This window comes from Scophthalmus maximus, chromosome 21, assembly GCF_022379125.1.
Source record: "Scophthalmus maximus strain ysfricsl-2021 chromosome 21, ASM2237912v1, whole genome shotgun sequence".
Lineage (NCBI taxonomy): Eukaryota > Metazoa > Chordata > Actinopteri > Pleuronectiformes > Scophthalmidae > Scophthalmus > Scophthalmus maximus.
The window spans coordinates 13,740,012-13,756,914 of record NC_061535.1 but is presented as its reverse complement, the minus strand read 5'-3'; the positions used below and the strand labels follow the sequence as shown (position 1 = coordinate 13,756,914).

Below are 16,903 nucleotides of genomic sequence, written 5' to 3'. Positions count from 1 at the left end.
GAAAGAGTCAGAGAGAGAGGGGGAGAGAAGTAAAGCAGGGAATTAGGGGGATGGGGTGATTCTGCTCTGCAGAGCGAGCCAAATATCCCTGGGCCGCGAGCCAAGTGGCCAGTCACAAGGATGGCGTGCCAAGAGGATGCCATCCGGCCAGGTTGCACAGCCAGATAAAAAGCTCTGCGGGTTGCCTGTAGCTCGACATAGACATCCCATAATACAACTCGCTCTTCTCGTCCACCGCACTACACAGCAATGCACACATGTCCTGCCATCTCTGAAAGCAACCCCCCGAAACCCTGAGTGTTCCTCTGACCAGGTGTGAAAGTGCAAGATTCATCTCGGCTGACGAAAGAGGAAGAAGATCCAAAGCTTGGATTTTGTTTCAGACACGAAGCCCAGTAGCTGATAAATTGACATTTCTGTTGCCGGGCTCGGCGGACGACTTCTTGAACAACAGTTCATCAGGGTGTATCTGGACTTTCTGAGATACACAGCAGGCAGAGGGAGGGATGAAACACTTTGGAGAAACTTTTCAGTAATGCTCAAGGTGCATGACTCCACTGGCTGATGACTGCGGACTCTAGTGGCTAGAAAGCTGTCCAGCATTATCCAACATCAAGCCAGGTTTGTTTTTCTTTTACCATTGTCACCAGGAGATTTAGTCAGCTGATTATTCAGGTAATTGTTTAGTCTGTAAAAAGGGATCATTTCAAAGAAGTTACAATTTGGTAAGTCCAAAGTCCATATCGCCCTGGCCCTGGTACAGATAGTAACAAAACATTTTTTTTTTTTATTCCACGATTGCTCCACTATGACAGAAAATCATTCATGCCGTTTCTATTTAACTTCTAAAAAACCCTTGGTGCTTTCACAGACGGACTTTGCAGTGCAAAATAAAAGGTAAAGCATTAAATAAAAATGAGAATGCCCAGGATTAAGGATTGGTATTGAAACTCCCCCATGGATAAATTATGAAAGACAGGTTGTAGAAGCTTCAACGTTATCGGCTCCGCTCTCGGCACTGGAGAAATTAAGAAATAGATTATTGCAACATAAAAGTTATCTTGTGCATTTGATCTCACCTCCTCTGCTTTTTCAATATTCCCAATCCACCCATCTACCGCTCTTAATGACAACTGCAAAGAGAAATGAATGCTCAATAGTGTGGTGGCAATTCAGAGTCAATACTGAATATACGTGTTGCTCCAAGTATTTTGGAGTCAAGGGCGAAAAATACAAGAAATTTTTAGAAACCTCTAGAAAAAGTCCCTCACATACAAGCCGGGCGATATGATCAAAAGCTCATTTCATGACATACCCATTGTTTTTGACCTTGGTAAATTGGGCCCATGTCTTTGCTGATTTAAATTGTCAACGGCAGCCGTTACCTCCTCTCGTCGTCATGATTCGTTGCCATATGGTTTGCCGCAGGGCAAAAAGCCTTTTCGTGAGTTCGTGGTTCGTTTGGAGCGCTCGACATTTGAGGCTCTCCATCCGAAAAATCCCTATACCGTCTGAATATACAGTATATAGGTTTCATTACGAAAGAAAGAATCCAACCCTTCTGCGATGATTACGGTAAGGAGTATTTGGCAGGAGCCCAACACCTTCACAAGAACTGTGCTCAGAGTCGACCTCCAGAGGTCCGACAAAGGGCGGAGATGATGGAGGACATTTGTCTGTTGTTTCACTGGACGCTCTCCTGGTGATGACAGGTGCCAGCTTGGCTGGGCCTCGTCAATACAGCTCATACGTTTCATATTTATAACCTCCTCTTGTTTTTACCCTAAGAGCCCGTAATACATTATTTATGCGGCCAAGACGATGTATTGAATTTTGCCCTCGACGCTTCGCGAAGATATTGTCTGACCAACTTCGAGGGGGCATGGCACAACATAACATTTGTTTAGGAATATCAAATTTGCTAAAAATTATTGATTTGTTATGAAGTGTTCTGACAATGATAGACCGACACGTTGTCCCGTTAGATGTTAGATGTCTTTACACAGGTTGCCCGACACGTGTGTCCCCATCCCCGTGTTGTCTCATTGTCCTTTGTCATGTTTAACATTAAAGGTCCATGAATTTTTAATTATCGACACGGTGGCAGTGGGGGCTCGTGTGTTGGCCGCGTGCTATCTTTAGTGCTCAGCTCAGTCAGATGGGCAGGAAGGTTGGAGGGAAGTAATATGACCTTAATGTGTCAGACCCAAGGACCTCGCCTGGCTCAGCGCCTGTCAATATTACATCAGGATCAGCACTTTTTGTAACAGCACCGAGGCTCAATCTCGGCAGCAGGAGGCGGAGAGCTGTCCTTGTTGACTGTTTACAAGCAGCGGGGTATATTTGCCGCTGGCTGTGATGGTGTTTCAAGGGTCTCTTTTCAAAAAATACTATGCGTGTTTCAGGTTGCACATGATAAGGCCATGTCAATATGAGATTTATTGGCAACAGGATACAAAAAGGCAGTGCAGCAAACAAGTCGGATGATGCAACTTGACACGTTATACATCATCATGTCCCAGTTCTCTCTGATCATATTGAGTTGCTTGTTAGATATTAAACTGCAGGTAGAATTTTCAGGGCTTGTTCTATATTAAAGGTCTGACCTTGGTTAAGTTTCAGGTATGCCTCTTTAATGCATATGTTATCTCCTAAAGTAATCAGAACACAAGCAATCTGGTCACCTTCACATTCATAAGAGACCCAAAGCTTGAGCGGCATATTCATTTCCAGACCAGGTGACACACGTGGACAGATTATGAATGCTAATGGACTCATGGCCAAGGTCTCAGTGATGCACTGTGTTTTCTCGTGCTCCTATCAATCTAACAATATCTTGTTTCGAGCAGCCGCCGAATGTCCCAGATGAAAATCTGGCAATATTTATGTGAGCACAAAATGCTTGAAGATTTATACGGTTCCTGCAACAATATTGCTTTTGATCAACCTAAAAGATACGGCTGCACTCGATCTTGAGTTTTAATCCCCCACCCCCAGGACAACTGAAAAGGCAAAATGTAGATTTCCAACGTTTCGTTTAAAATAGGGTGAAATATGATTTCTAAAGCAAAACTGGAGATACTACAGACTGGTTTCCCTCACGCATGGATCACAAAAAGCTTTCAGCTGAGAGTATTTTCCTTTATTGGACATCAAAGACTCCACTTAGTCCCCCGAGTCCAGCCCATTATGAGAGCTTACCTGAGTGGAGGTTAATTCTGCAAAATATGTTAACTTAATTATTTGCATTACAACGTGAAAGCACATGAAAACAGAACATGGGACCTTAAAGACCTGAGTCTATGTAAATAATTACCAAGATGTATCTTAGCACGGCACCTGAGAAACACGTCTGTTCGCCAAGCAGCTTTATTAATAGAGACATAAAGGCAATGATGGAATACAACAATGAGTCTGGGGTAAAGACGCCGGCGGCAGCAACACCCTCCTCCTCCCCATCCACACACAAAGTATTAATACAAATAACATCTGTTTCTGTGAACACCGCCTTCACTGCAGCTGTGTTGATTCCTCATAATCCCCGGAGAATATAAACCCACACCGCTGAAGCTTCCACAACTGTCAGAACCGTTTCATCAACACAAAAAAAGCATTTGTTTGTGCTCAGCCCATTTCTTTTACTATCATTATTACAACAGGCATTCTGAAATGCTTCATAGTCAGCAATGTGGAAACGAGTAAGTTGAAAATTATTGCAATGTTGTGGTAAAGCTTATAGCTGTGGCAGACTGAAGTTAAAAGTCCACAGATGACGTCGGGTAAATACATTTCTGGTGGCGTGGCAGTTGAAGACAAGTTTGTAAGATCATATACAATTTATTGAAAAAGCAAGTGTACAATTTCCAAGAATAGCAAGTTTCTGTTTAAGTTCAACGGCATGGATATTTAAAACTGTAACCACGACTTATATATACTGTATACATTTCATTGTATAATGAATTCCACTGTCTGACTATAAATATCCTCTACTGGGAGATTTAATATCAGGCCTTGATTAAATACCATCCATTTCATCAAAGAAGACTCCCTCACAGGGTTATAACACTTTTAAATAACGTAAAAGAACCTCAGCAGGGTTCGGCCTTTGGATGCGTTGTAATTACGCAGATAAAAAGCTGTTTTTTTGGATGCAAAAATTCAATTTTTTCCTTTTATTCCAACATGTCTGGCCTTTAAAAAAAAGGAAAGCAATTTTAAGTTCAAAGGTCGATGACATTGGAATCCAAGAGTAAGGGTTACATCTTTAAATTTATATACTAATTTATGCTACCTGGAATGGGAGTAAAGAGTAAAGTCTGCTGCAGGGATAGTAACAATAGTAGTCCCAAGGCCTTTTTTCTCAGGCTTCTGCTCGATAATGACATGTATATCTCTGCAACTACAAAGTATCCTTCAATAATCTTGATATCTATATAAAAGTAACATTTCTGTATTGGTGTAAGCATCAGTATAGATGCTACTGGGTCAGAGTAAATGAAGATGGAACGACATAAATGAATGATTATATTTCCAACTAAAAAAATGAAGGTTTTTATGAGAACAAAGAGTATAGTACTTTTATCCCAATTATATCCCCCCAAAATTACAGAAATACATTAATTTGTGGACTAGTACATTTAAATTTACAACCTACACTAGCATTCGTGCATTAGGCCTATTTTTCATCGAACAAAGAAATTGAATAGTTTTTCTATATGTAATTTAACTCTGACTTGTTAACTTACTGTCTGTATTTCATGGGTTTTCTAAAAAAGTTAAAGATGTTCCGTATGCGTTGAAGTGTACATTTCGGTCTCTACTGTACGGAGTTGATTACACACGGGGATGATATCAGACTGCATCAGGAAACTCTTAGATGGTCTTAGGCTCAATCTACGGTTCACTTGCCTGAGCCACCAAGGTTACTCGACTCTGACCTCCATTTCTACAATCTCTAAAGCATGTGGATATTTGCTCGGGCCACCATCTGGTTCGCAATAGCTTTTCTTTGTCATCCGTGTTCAGCACCAAAATAATTCAGTGTGTGTGTGTGTGTGTGTGTGTGTGTATCCCAGCAAAACTAATCTGATAAACTCACCTTTTCCACAGCGCCCCGTTAAGTGTGAAATATTCTGGGCATCAGATGATCATAACCTATACCAACCTCAGAATAGCATGAGATCATTTCTTTTTTTTGAAATAAAGTGGAAAATATCCCTGTTTGTTGCGATGTCCAAGGATGACTGCACCTCGCTGAGCACCGGCCTCGTATTTGCGATGCACTCCGGTGCCTCGACAAGCAGCGAGATCCCAGAGCACTCTGTAAATTGGACAATCAGTAATGGCATTTGATGGCATTAAGAGTGGAGATGAAAGGAAGGACACTTCAGTTATCAAAAGGATAATGGGGGCTGCTGCTGCCTTGCACTTTGTCTCCTATGAAATGGGACTCAGTTAATTATCCTTGCCTTTAATTAGGCCGTCCCATCAAGGAGAAAAGGGTTGGTTTCCATTGACAATGCATCGTACTATATTGAATTATCAGCCTTAAGAAATGTTTGTTTTTGTACTGAAATAGCTATGCTCAAATATCTACACCCTGCCTAAATGTCAAAGGAGTGACAACAGAAATCACACCAAATAAATCCTGCAATCCCATAATGGTTTTAAACATTTACATTTATCTGTTGTTGTACAATTCACAACTTCCTACGTTCACGTTATAATCCTGTTGATTTTCAATATTTCACTCTACCTTTTGTTCATCATGTTTTATAAATGTATGTACTTCTACACAACATCCAATCTGTTTACCGACAGCGCTCACAGATGTATGAAGCTGTATTAACTGCCAACACAAAAACAACCGTTTCCCCGATACTTTTAATCGAAAAAAGAAGGCAAGGAAACGGTGAAAACCCACGGCTCTGTTGAGAAGCAGCCACAAGAATTGCAATCCATTTGTTATGGTTAGCGCTGATTGCTAATTTTGCATCGACAACAGCTTTATTATCCACGTAGAATTGCACGAGTTGGCCTTCCTCTGTTGCATTTCTATCAGAGCGGCTGCTCAGGACTCGGGGTTTGGTCGATACGTTGTGTGATTTCCGACATAAATCATTCATCACTGCAACCAGTAAACAAGGGTGTCACCAGATCAATAAAGAGACTGATATTTTAAACTTTGTAACTTTAGGGTGCTCGTCTTCCTCAGTTCCTGAGGTCCCGCCGAATGCAACGGACATCAGGTTGATGTGGAATAGGCAGGGCAATGCAGTTGATCAATTGACCTTGCAGGCAGTCGTCTGAAGTCCACCTAAGTACAGAGAACACACACTCTTCTGCATAAGACCAAGATGTGGAAAGGTTGCAGGAGCAAATGCTCAATAATTTGCCAAAGATCTAAATGTACAAAGTTGTTACATTAAGAGTCAAGTGATCATCAATTTCTGTGTGAGTATTTTAGCCGAAGGGAAAGAAGAAGAAAAAAGACAACTTAATGCAAATCATACACTTTCTTGTCAGTTAAACCAACATGGGCTACAACCAAAGCCGAATGTTAAACTTGAGTAAAGTGAATTTCCAGCATAATGTGACTCGCGCTTCAGTTTGAAATGTGCATATTTCCCATGTTAAGCCGCGTAGTTGTACAGTGTGAGATAATGTTCTTTTGGGAGTGCCCGTGTGATGGACAGACACGGCAATTACAATAATGAAAGGCACATAGAGGACTTCAGCTCCCTCATTCTGACTCCACTGACGTGTAGATAATGTAGTCCCGAGTGGTTCCGCCAAACATGGGAGAATAATTCGATTTTATTATCAAATTCCAAAAGGGGGTAGTAAAGGTGTGTGTGCTACAAAGACTCCCTTTATGTCTCTACTTTATGAGATAACACCACGGGCGCATTGGTACACCACCTAATGAAGAAAAATGCAAATGAAATGAAAACTAAATCAAAGTTACTTTGGTTCGTCCATTGCTAAAATGATGCAAAGCATTATGAATTATCTGACAAGTTTCATCTCAGGAGTTGTGTCGAATTAACACCGCAGTTGCTCCACATCAACACCACTGGGTGTGCTATAATTAAAATTTTAATCCAGTGAGGTTTTTCGCCCCTGTCATTTTTATTTTTGTTTGTGTCTAATCTATTTATGGGATTTCCACAAACTTGGTGAAATAGTGGAAAATTTGCTTTTTGGGGGTTTGGTTCCAAATAAAAAATCGAGATCTGGCAGATTTGAATGTGTTTTTTCTTTTTCCGACAAGTTACTGTGCCAACCCCAGGTCACATTATAATATAATTTGACTACGTGACAGAGTCACATTATCGCGGTGATATGAGAGCAGCCAGGGGCAAATAAAAAAGAAAACCTCTGCCATTTGTCAAAATTATTGTCTTTTGCCGACTAAAAAGATGGTCAGAGGGCCATAACATGTTTCATTCATGATGGCACTCGTGTAAACTTTAGTTTAAAGAAATGATTGCGGTCTTTGCACTCTTCTGGTAAAAGATGACATAGTACATGTTTGTGCACCTTTATTATTACTGCTAAGCATGTGCAGACCCATAGGGGAACTGAAAAATTGGATGGAAGATAGTGGCTTTTCTGGTTTTGTGTATTTATATCACCTATATTGATTACATGGGGGCAGTTTTTGCACAGCGTCATCCGGTCTAATGGCTCAGTTCCCGCCTCCTCTCGGCCACATAAGGCGTCATTAGGGCCAAAACAGCAAACATGGAATTACTCTCCGCAGTCGGATCGACACCTCGCACTGTATCATAGCTCTCCGCCGTCGGTATTCGTGTGTGTGAACAGGTGAAAGACTGTACTGTATAGCACTTTTGATAAAAGTGCTTTATAATTACAGCCATTTGCTATTTGACATTTTGCAGGCGGACCAAACTTCTGAAGAGCTGCTGTTTCTTGAAAACTTGTCCGTGGCGAAGAGAAGATGAAGAGCGGCAGTTCAACTTTAGTCCGAGCCTTCCCTTCTTTACGTCTGATTCATACCGACACCTCCCTCTCTACAGATATAACAGAGAGGACTACAGGAAACTATACTTTAATGTTACAGGGAACCATCAAAGCTAAGTCTTAGCTTCCCTTTTTCTTTACTTCTTCCGTTAGGTAGGTCAAACATGTCATATTCAAGAAAATGGTTTAAGAATGTCACACCTCCGCAGAGGCCCAACTGTCCCCGTAAATTCAATCAAGCTGCACCAAATTGCTCACACTTAAAGATACTACAGCCCGAAATATGCTTGATTTTTCATGGAGATCACTAAGTTAGCCCTCGGGGAATCTATGAAAATGTCAAAAAATAAAAAAAGATCCTGGATCTGCATTCAAATGAAAGTTGTTTCTCAGCCCAAGTCCCAACTTTCCACCAAGTTTTGTGGGAATCTCTTCAGTCGTTTTTGTGTAATCATGCAAATCCCAAGTATTTGATGCTTATGGATCCAATTTCCCCAATTTCCCCCCGTGGATCAATAAAGTATTTCTGATTCTGATCCGTGAGCCAATCATTTGTTTCTCTCAGTTTGTAACCGCAACAAAAATGATGATGGTTAAGTTGCAGAAATGTTCTACGATTCGATTTGGTGAAGAGAGAGAGTCTGTGAACGCTCCAAAAACCTCTGACCTTTCCATTTAGTTCTCTAATTATTACAACTTCCAACTGCACCCACCCATCTGCCATGGGTCACTATAGCACACAATTATAATGTGCAAAAGTCCAAACATTTGCAGCTGCTGACTGCTGCTCACAAGGTTTCACATTATTTTCTGGGTCCGAATATATCCTCGGGGCAACAAACCATTTCTTTTTTTATTTTATTTTTCTGGCACTGGTCAGCCAATTACAGTGTGGCGATGTGACGGCTGCTCTTTTCAGAAGCACACAAATGTAGAATACTTTAAGAACCATCCGTCAGTTCAGCTGCGACATTTATCCCACTCAATGGTTGGGAATGAAGGCGACGCACCTCATCGTCTTCCTTCCCAGGACTATTTTTCTCCAAGAATCGTGAACCAGCGGGATGAAAGAGATGAAAGTGTCCTACTTGTTCTGTACGCAATACAGCCTCACACCCACTCACTGTGTTTACCTGAGCAACATCTGCCAGTGTGTAAAAAAAAGAATACTGCATTCATCCCATAAAATGCTTCCCCATGCTCCCATGGAGTCCAATAATCTGCTCTCTCCTGGGGAAGACGGGTGTAGCATTCACATATGGAATCTATACCCAAACCTGACATCAGCATTCCTGAAGAGGTTAAAATTAATGATGAATTAAAAATCTGTGAATAGTTCACAAATGAATCCCACTTTGGCCTCGCAATTGTGTGTGTGAGCGTGTAATGAATCATCCACAGGTACAAGCTCTAAGGCCTTTGTCCAGATAGAACCTGGATTTTCAGCACATGTTCATTCAAACCTTAACCGGCTGTATATCCCCCATTAGTTCATTTGCAACAAGCTGTTGCAAATTAAATCCATACAGGATGGCAGACCAAGATGTATTATATAATGTAAATATGTATAACTATGTTGTATATGAATAGCTAAGCTAATGTGAATGCAACACTAATTATGTGCTTGGTTTGTATTTTGTTGATTAAGTTTAAATTTCGATAATTTGGATCGATGTTGCCTCCTTTGTTTGTTTCCCTAAAAATGAACAAATACTGTATATGGTGCAATCTTTCATCTGATTTGTGGACAGATTAGTTATTAGTAGAATCTTAATGATTAATAATTCTCCAAAATAGTTTTGCTATTCTGGTGTAAACAAAACAAAAACCTTAAAATATTATATTTATATAATTATATAAAGTAATTAACAGAAAAAATGTTATCGTTCCTTAATCCATCACTGTAATCACTAGGGTTGGGTAATGAATGAAAAACTTTTGAATATAAAAAAACCCCAAACAATTTACTAGACCATCGTCTTACCTTAAAAAATGTAATATTTTTTGAGAAGTAAGTAATGTGTTATTACTGCCAAACGGGGGCCGTAAGGCATCTATAAACTGTTTGCCAACCGCCACAAGAAAACAACAGAAGAAGAATTTTTACCACGTTAAAACGTGTGTCAAATTAGATGGTGCCGTAGAAACTGGAGAAACACGCAAATCCAAACTAAACTCTGAGAGCCAAAGCAAGAGTACCACCAGTCAACCATTATTTTGCTCAGTGCCCAGCACATGGGTGTAAAACCCAAACGTCCATACATCGAACTCTAATGGACGGAAGCGTGAAGCGGCTTCCTTTTCAATTTTCCCTCTCTTGCCCGAACCTATTTATACTTTTTCCTACAATGTGAGAATCTAAATCGACTTGACACTCCAACGTCTGCACTTACCTTTAGCGTGTGCGGTGAAACACAAGTAGCCGCGACTACCACAATGCACAGGCTGAACTGTGAAGACTACAAAAGGTCTCCGAAGGTCACCGGACCCATCCAAACTTGTGCCTCGTCTTCCCAGCGGTCTCCACGCTCGTCCCCCAGCGCCATTGATCATCGAGGGGGGCATTTGAGGGAAGGGCATCTTTAATTGTACACAAAATGAAGCTCCCTCGACTGTCTCCCCCCCCCCCCCCCCCCCCGTCTGCTGTTGGATGGGACAGGATTAATTAAGTACATCTACAACAGGCAGAGTTGACTGTGCAAGCAGTCAGTGATTATCTGTGATGGGTCTTCAGACCCAGGAGGGGAAACGGCTGGATAGCTGCGCAGCTGACACAATGTTGGCAACTGCTAAGAGTCACTGTGTGTTGATTTAATGGTAAATCTGCCCTAGATTCCTTTCCTTAGCAAGGACGGGAGAATACTCTTAAAAAGTTCACTTTAACTTTCATGAAAAAGCTCTGCTATCAGTTTGCCATCAAGGAATTAACAGTCAGGTACAATCAACTTTTTTGGTGGGATGTGTGTAACATCTAATCAACTTAATTCCCCTAAACCTAATTTAAAAGTTTGGAACTCTAATCAGTGACAAATGACACTGTGTTGGATGCCCAATATTTATGGTACATTACCTTTTTACATTAGGTAAAGAAAGCAACTTTTTTTTTTTTTTTAATTGTGTTGCTGATGCCTAGCAACAGGGGGATGATTTGGCTTCTTCAAACCGACAGAAAGCAGACCTCCACAATCGAGCAACAGTATTAATGCCTGCCCTGCATGTTTCATAACAAATCATTGTTTTCCGACAGCTTTGATTCTCGGGGTGCCTGCCAATCTGCATTTCCTCAAAAAAAAAATTTCCGTCCCTCTGGTGGCGCCAGCACAATATGGCCTTGAATGTGTTACGCTGCATCGCAAACGCCCCGCAGTCATTCGAATCTCTGCATGAACTAATGTTGTTTGACAAGCTAAATGACAAAGATTCACTTTGTTTCGCTTCCCCTAGACTTTCTCTCCTATTTTTAATCTCACAACATAATGCCCGTGGCGATATCGCATTATTTCACCTTGAGAGAGAGAGAGAGAGAGAGAGAGAGAGAGAGAGAGAGAGAGAGAGAGAGAGAGAGAGACAGAGAGAGGCCTTCTGATACAGACAAAAATTAAATTTCACAAGATGGACGATTTTGGCCCGCCAACCACCTCAAAGTCACAAACCTTAACGTGGAGGGGGGGGGGAAAAAAATGAAGATGGTACACTATCAGTGAGGGATGACTTATTGCTGCAGGGCGGCCTATAGACAATCTGTCCCGTGGTATAATATGTGTGTAAATGATAATGTTAAAGGTTATTGTCATGCTTCGCCGGCGACTCAAAATACATTGCCTCTGCGGAGGCTGGCTGATCATTAACTCAAGGTGTCAGGAGACATGCATTTGCTCAGTGGCATTCTCCAAAGCCAAAAACGGTACGTAACTCTTCCCCTCCGGAGGACGGCACGGAAACAAAGATGCTCCACTTACTGCATACGAGTGCTGAATATCCCTTTAGTATCTGAGGATTTATTTTGCCTTAACCTTGAGAATATTGTGTTTTTTTCCTCGTCATAGTGTTAACTTGTTCTGTCCTTCAATAACAATCATTCATCAAGCACGGTCCCAGTCTTGTGGGGAAACATTACGGTATGTGTATTGGTTTTTTATATTCATCCAGCTCAACGCGAACAGTGATTTACCTCCTAACAGGGGCACTTATAGACACCCAAACATTACAACTCAGACAAGAATGTATTTGTCAAAATCAAAAGGCAATAACAGAACATAGAGGACAGAAGCAGCGACTCGTAATTACAGAACATAATGTCGCTGTGAGCTTGACCCTACAGGGGTGATGAATGGTGCAAGGCCGCTCCGTGACATACTAGCAGAGAGTCATCAATGTTTGTGGGTAACTGCGAGGTAAGAGATAATTAATCATGCAACACGGGCCCGGTCCTGGTTTTAATTAACGGCAAAACACATGTTCGTGCCCGTCTTTGGGGGGAAGAAGGATAAAGGCCTGGTCTGAGCCAATGTCTCTCTCTCTCTCTCGACTCTTGCAATATTTATGATCTGACCACTGCAGCGTTTTGACTACAATCTGTTATACTTGACTTAGAGCTGTCTGCAGTCATGCTATGGGAATTACTGCAGTGTTTTCAGAGAGAATGAGTAGTACGGACGTGTTGTAGCAATAGCATGTGAAAGGTTGCAAAATATCTTCCTATGCTACAGCAACCATAACAAAAAAAAAAGTACGTTGCAACAGTGACTATGTTTGCGAACGACGCAATGTGAATAACATGATGATATGATATATTACATTTTGATATCACATCAACTAAATAGGGTAATAAATCATAAAAGTCAACTTAGCTGAGCTGCTTGTGCAGCAGCCTGCAGATCTTGAGGAAAACTCAAGGATTGGGAGGTTTGGCACAAATCAAAAATATACGACTCGTCGTGTTATTTTTTGACTTTGATTAAATAAGGTTGAAAGCTGTTTTGAATCAGAATCTTACAATATATCAATGGGTGTTTTGATATGGCCTGTGATGGTACATGATCTATCCTCTGGCAAAATCCTCTGTGCAAGAAAAAAAAAAGATAGAGGCCAGTTTCACACATTGATTTATCACTGTGGAGCTCCAGTCGACGGTGCACTTTTCAAAGAGAGACTACATTACAGCGGGTCAACTCATCACGTCCATATAATCATTCATGTCATAGTATTCCGGCACAGACGGGGGGGAGTATTCCTGGAAGCACTGGGATGCCTCCCAGCCATGTTGTAGGTTAAGTTACAGAGCCAGAGGGATAATTGTATCAAGAATGAAGGTGTTTCACAGAGATTCTCCGACACCTGTGTCAAAAAAAAACCCAAACAGGCAGATCGGCAGCTGGAGGGACAGAAGGCCGCTATATGAAGAGAGAGTGGATGGTGCTCGGTTGGATGACCCCAAACGTTTGAGCCAAATTATTTACAATCAAAGCTCCATGTCATATCTGTTTAACATTCAGGATAGGAGTTGTATGCTGCGGTGGTGCTGAATGTCAATTAGAACGACATTCTGTTCCCGAGACCGACGAGTAAGGAAATATGAAAATGAAGATGAGGCAGCAGGTGTGGTGCTTCCATGGGGCACTGAGGTGCCAAAATTAAATGTCTTGACTTTTGTTGTCAGGATGCACCAAATGTTATTTTATCAAATCCTCTGGCGATGATATCGCAAGTGAGATAATCAACTTTGAAGGTTGTTTTTTTTTTAGCAGCCATACAAAAAACCTGATCATGATCAGAGTGAGAGATTGATTGATAATGTTCCCGCGACCTAATACTTGAATGGCCAATACATTGATTTTAAAATGAGTTATCTGGTCAGTCGATGCCATCAATGATCACTCCTGTATATATGAATGTGCAGTTCCTTAACATATTTTAACAATTTCCAAACATTTCTTGAATGTACTTAAACCATTAAACAGCTTTTGATATAGTTAAAATATGGAAATCCATGCGCAGAGCAGTTTTGTATGAAGCACACGTATTTCACAGAGACCCATTAAGATTTTATAACTTTTTCCTTCCAAAGTTGAAATGTGCCACTGCTGTTATAATAGCCCAGAAACAGTTGAGGATTAAGTTTCCGGTATGTTTCATATTAAAACTGCACTGAAAGAAAAAGGATCATGGCATCGCTGCCTTTGCTCCATGAACTCCGGTGACTCACTCGGGTCTTTGTGAACAAGTGTAATGTGTTTCTGTAGATTAGTGGAAGCTGACGTTTTTGTGGTTATAATAAAGTGAAACAACAACAACAGCAGCAGCAGCAGCAGCAGCAGCTTCGAAATAATAAATTGGGATGACGCGACAGGTTCATGGATCCTTGTAAAGGTTTTTGGCAACTAACGGTTATGTTTTTCTAAGTGGGTCACTGTAAGAATTTGAGCTACCAGCACATGTATGAGGGGCCTGCCAACAGCACATCCCTGCCAACAGCAGAGGGCCATACCTCTGAGTTATGTTTCTGTACCCAGGAGACCCGAGGCATTAGATCAGTATCCCTATTTGGGGCTTCAGATGGTTTGGCTCAAGACGACACTGCCTGAGGGACACGTGCCAGCAAACGGCAGCATGTGGCTGGAATCATTTCCATTTTATGCTATGGCGTTGATGGGGCCGGACCTGAGGGCAGCAGGTGGCGAAAGAAGGAAGCACAGGCATTGACGGAATAAAAGCTGAGATTGTAATCACAGGTGAAGCTCTTTGCTCGGAGAACAAAGCCTGAGGTGGAAAAGGGGATTTTGCTCCAAGTCGTTTTCACTTGACAGGAAAGTCAATGGAGAAAAAAAAAGGCTGTGCTGCGTCTAAAACGTATTTGCAAAACGGGAGTCCGAACGAATTAAATCACAATGTGTTAACTGTTGATGTAGCAAAACATTTAAATAAAATGAATAAAGTAGAAAGTGTATTTTCAACCTCAATCAGTGTTTCACCTTTGTGTGGTCAGTGGTGTTTACCGGCCAACTCCAACAGTGATGTCAATATGCACTGACCACTCCTTGAAGTAAACATCTACATCCCTGCAGAGAGACACGAAGATAAACCACTGGCAGGTAGACAGAAACAAAACGTTGAGTTGAAAATACTAAATCAAACCAAATTCTCCTATGGTAAATACAGTAAAAGGAAACGAGCACAAAACAGCCGACAACCAGGTTTAAAACGGAAATCATCAGGAAATTCCTCATGACAAATGGGTTGATTAGCAGCACTGGATTCGGAATCAGACAAAATCCGAACCTCACCTCACTGTTACGAGGCGTAACGGTGCCACATCATTTACATACAGTCGATTTTGAAAATGATTACCTATGATAAAATGGTAATGAGCGCATTGAACCGTTAAATGTATTGTCACCGGGGGCACGCCGTCCCCCAAGATGCTGAACTTAAGTCTTGCATCAGCATTATGAATACACTCTGGGACTTCTTGTGTACTTACAGCTTGATCCATCGTCAACTATTTTGTATTTTCCCCATTACCCATATGCAAAAAATAAGCCATTAGCCATTAGCGCTAACCGCAATTCATTCTGCGGAACATATGAAAGGGGCTGTTGCAATTCATTAGCATAATGTGGACACTCATCATGCATCAATCTGTGCCCGTTAACAAGCCCTCCCCAACCCGAGCCGAGCCACGTGCCCCCTCCCACCCCACGACAGTAAAGTGGCCAACTACGAGGACAAATACGATAGCTCTGCTCCTCCAGTCTGAACCCGGGGTGTTGTGGCAGATGGTCGAGAGCGGGAGAGGGGCATGACCCGGCATACTGATGAAACTGAACCGGTTAAAAGCAGCAGAGAGATATTGGCAGAGGGAGATGGAGTTAAAGGTGAGAGCCACGTTCTAAAAAAAGGGGGGGGGGGGGGGGGGCTGTGTCCAGCAACGATTTACATCGAAGGCATACGGTTTAACGGCATTGGCTTTATTTCACATCATTTGATTATGTACATTACATTCGCTAATCTCTGTCTGCTGTCTCGTACCATATCAGTTACATCGCTATCACATCACATCTGGCCCAAACAATGGCATCGGGGCCTTTGTGGAGAGACACCGTAGCGCAGATGAAATTCAATAATGCCGTTTTAGGGCTCGAGTGGGATCTAATTTCATGCTAGGCCGCTCATAAAATTGTCGACTAAGCTATTGTAATTTCAAAAGTGGCTCGCAGAAACAATCTCTGAACACACTGTTAAGATTCGCAGCCTGATTACATCGAATTTCCACGCAGCTACTCTGCTCCTTTTTAAAAGCGATTGCAACACTCCTTTTTTCTTTTTGTTATACGTACAGCGATACTATTATAAAAATGTAATTCAATGATGCAGAGGTGGAGCGCTCTAACAAGACTCTGAGCTTTCTGCTGTGGCTCGGCGGAGCTGAAAGCCACAGCTTGTCAGCAGCAGCCCTCTCTGTCGTCAGCACCGGATCGGCTCACAGTGGATGAGTTCAGCCACAATACTGATGTGCACTCCGAGGCGTCTTGACAGAGCTCACGGCCCACTACGCAATCATGTGGTGAATTTTGCAGTCTCCTCGCTTTTCATTTACGGAGGCCCGGCCCTCATCCTAAATCAAAAGAGACCTTCCCAATGCGCAGATCCCCGCCGTTACCGCGGCAGAAATTGAGTGAGCCACATCATTATTTTTACTATATCTGGCTCGAGTCTGGCAAACTTTTCGCAGCTGGTTTGCACATATTCACCTTGAGTGAGAAGAACAGACACCAAGAAGAACTGAACACGTTCCCTGATCTGACAGTCACAGCAGACCACAATTTGTTTTTTTGTAATACATATTAAATAGTCAATTGCGTAGGTATAGGCCAGTGTACTATTTGGATTTCTTTGGAGAACAGTACAGAGTGTGAGA

The 16,903-nt window shown here is 41.8% G+C and overlaps 1 long non-coding RNA gene across 1 annotated transcript; it reads left to right on the top strand.

The window, feature by feature from the left end:
* The first annotated feature begins 217 nt into the window (after positions 1-217).
* LOC118291416 lies at positions 218-8,534 on the top strand. Its single transcript, XR_004786661.2, has 2 exons — positions 218-621; positions 7,905-8,534. It is a non-coding gene; the product is annotated as an uncharacterized LOC118291416 (long non-coding RNA).
* Positions 8,535-16,903: the final 8,369 nt, after the last annotated feature.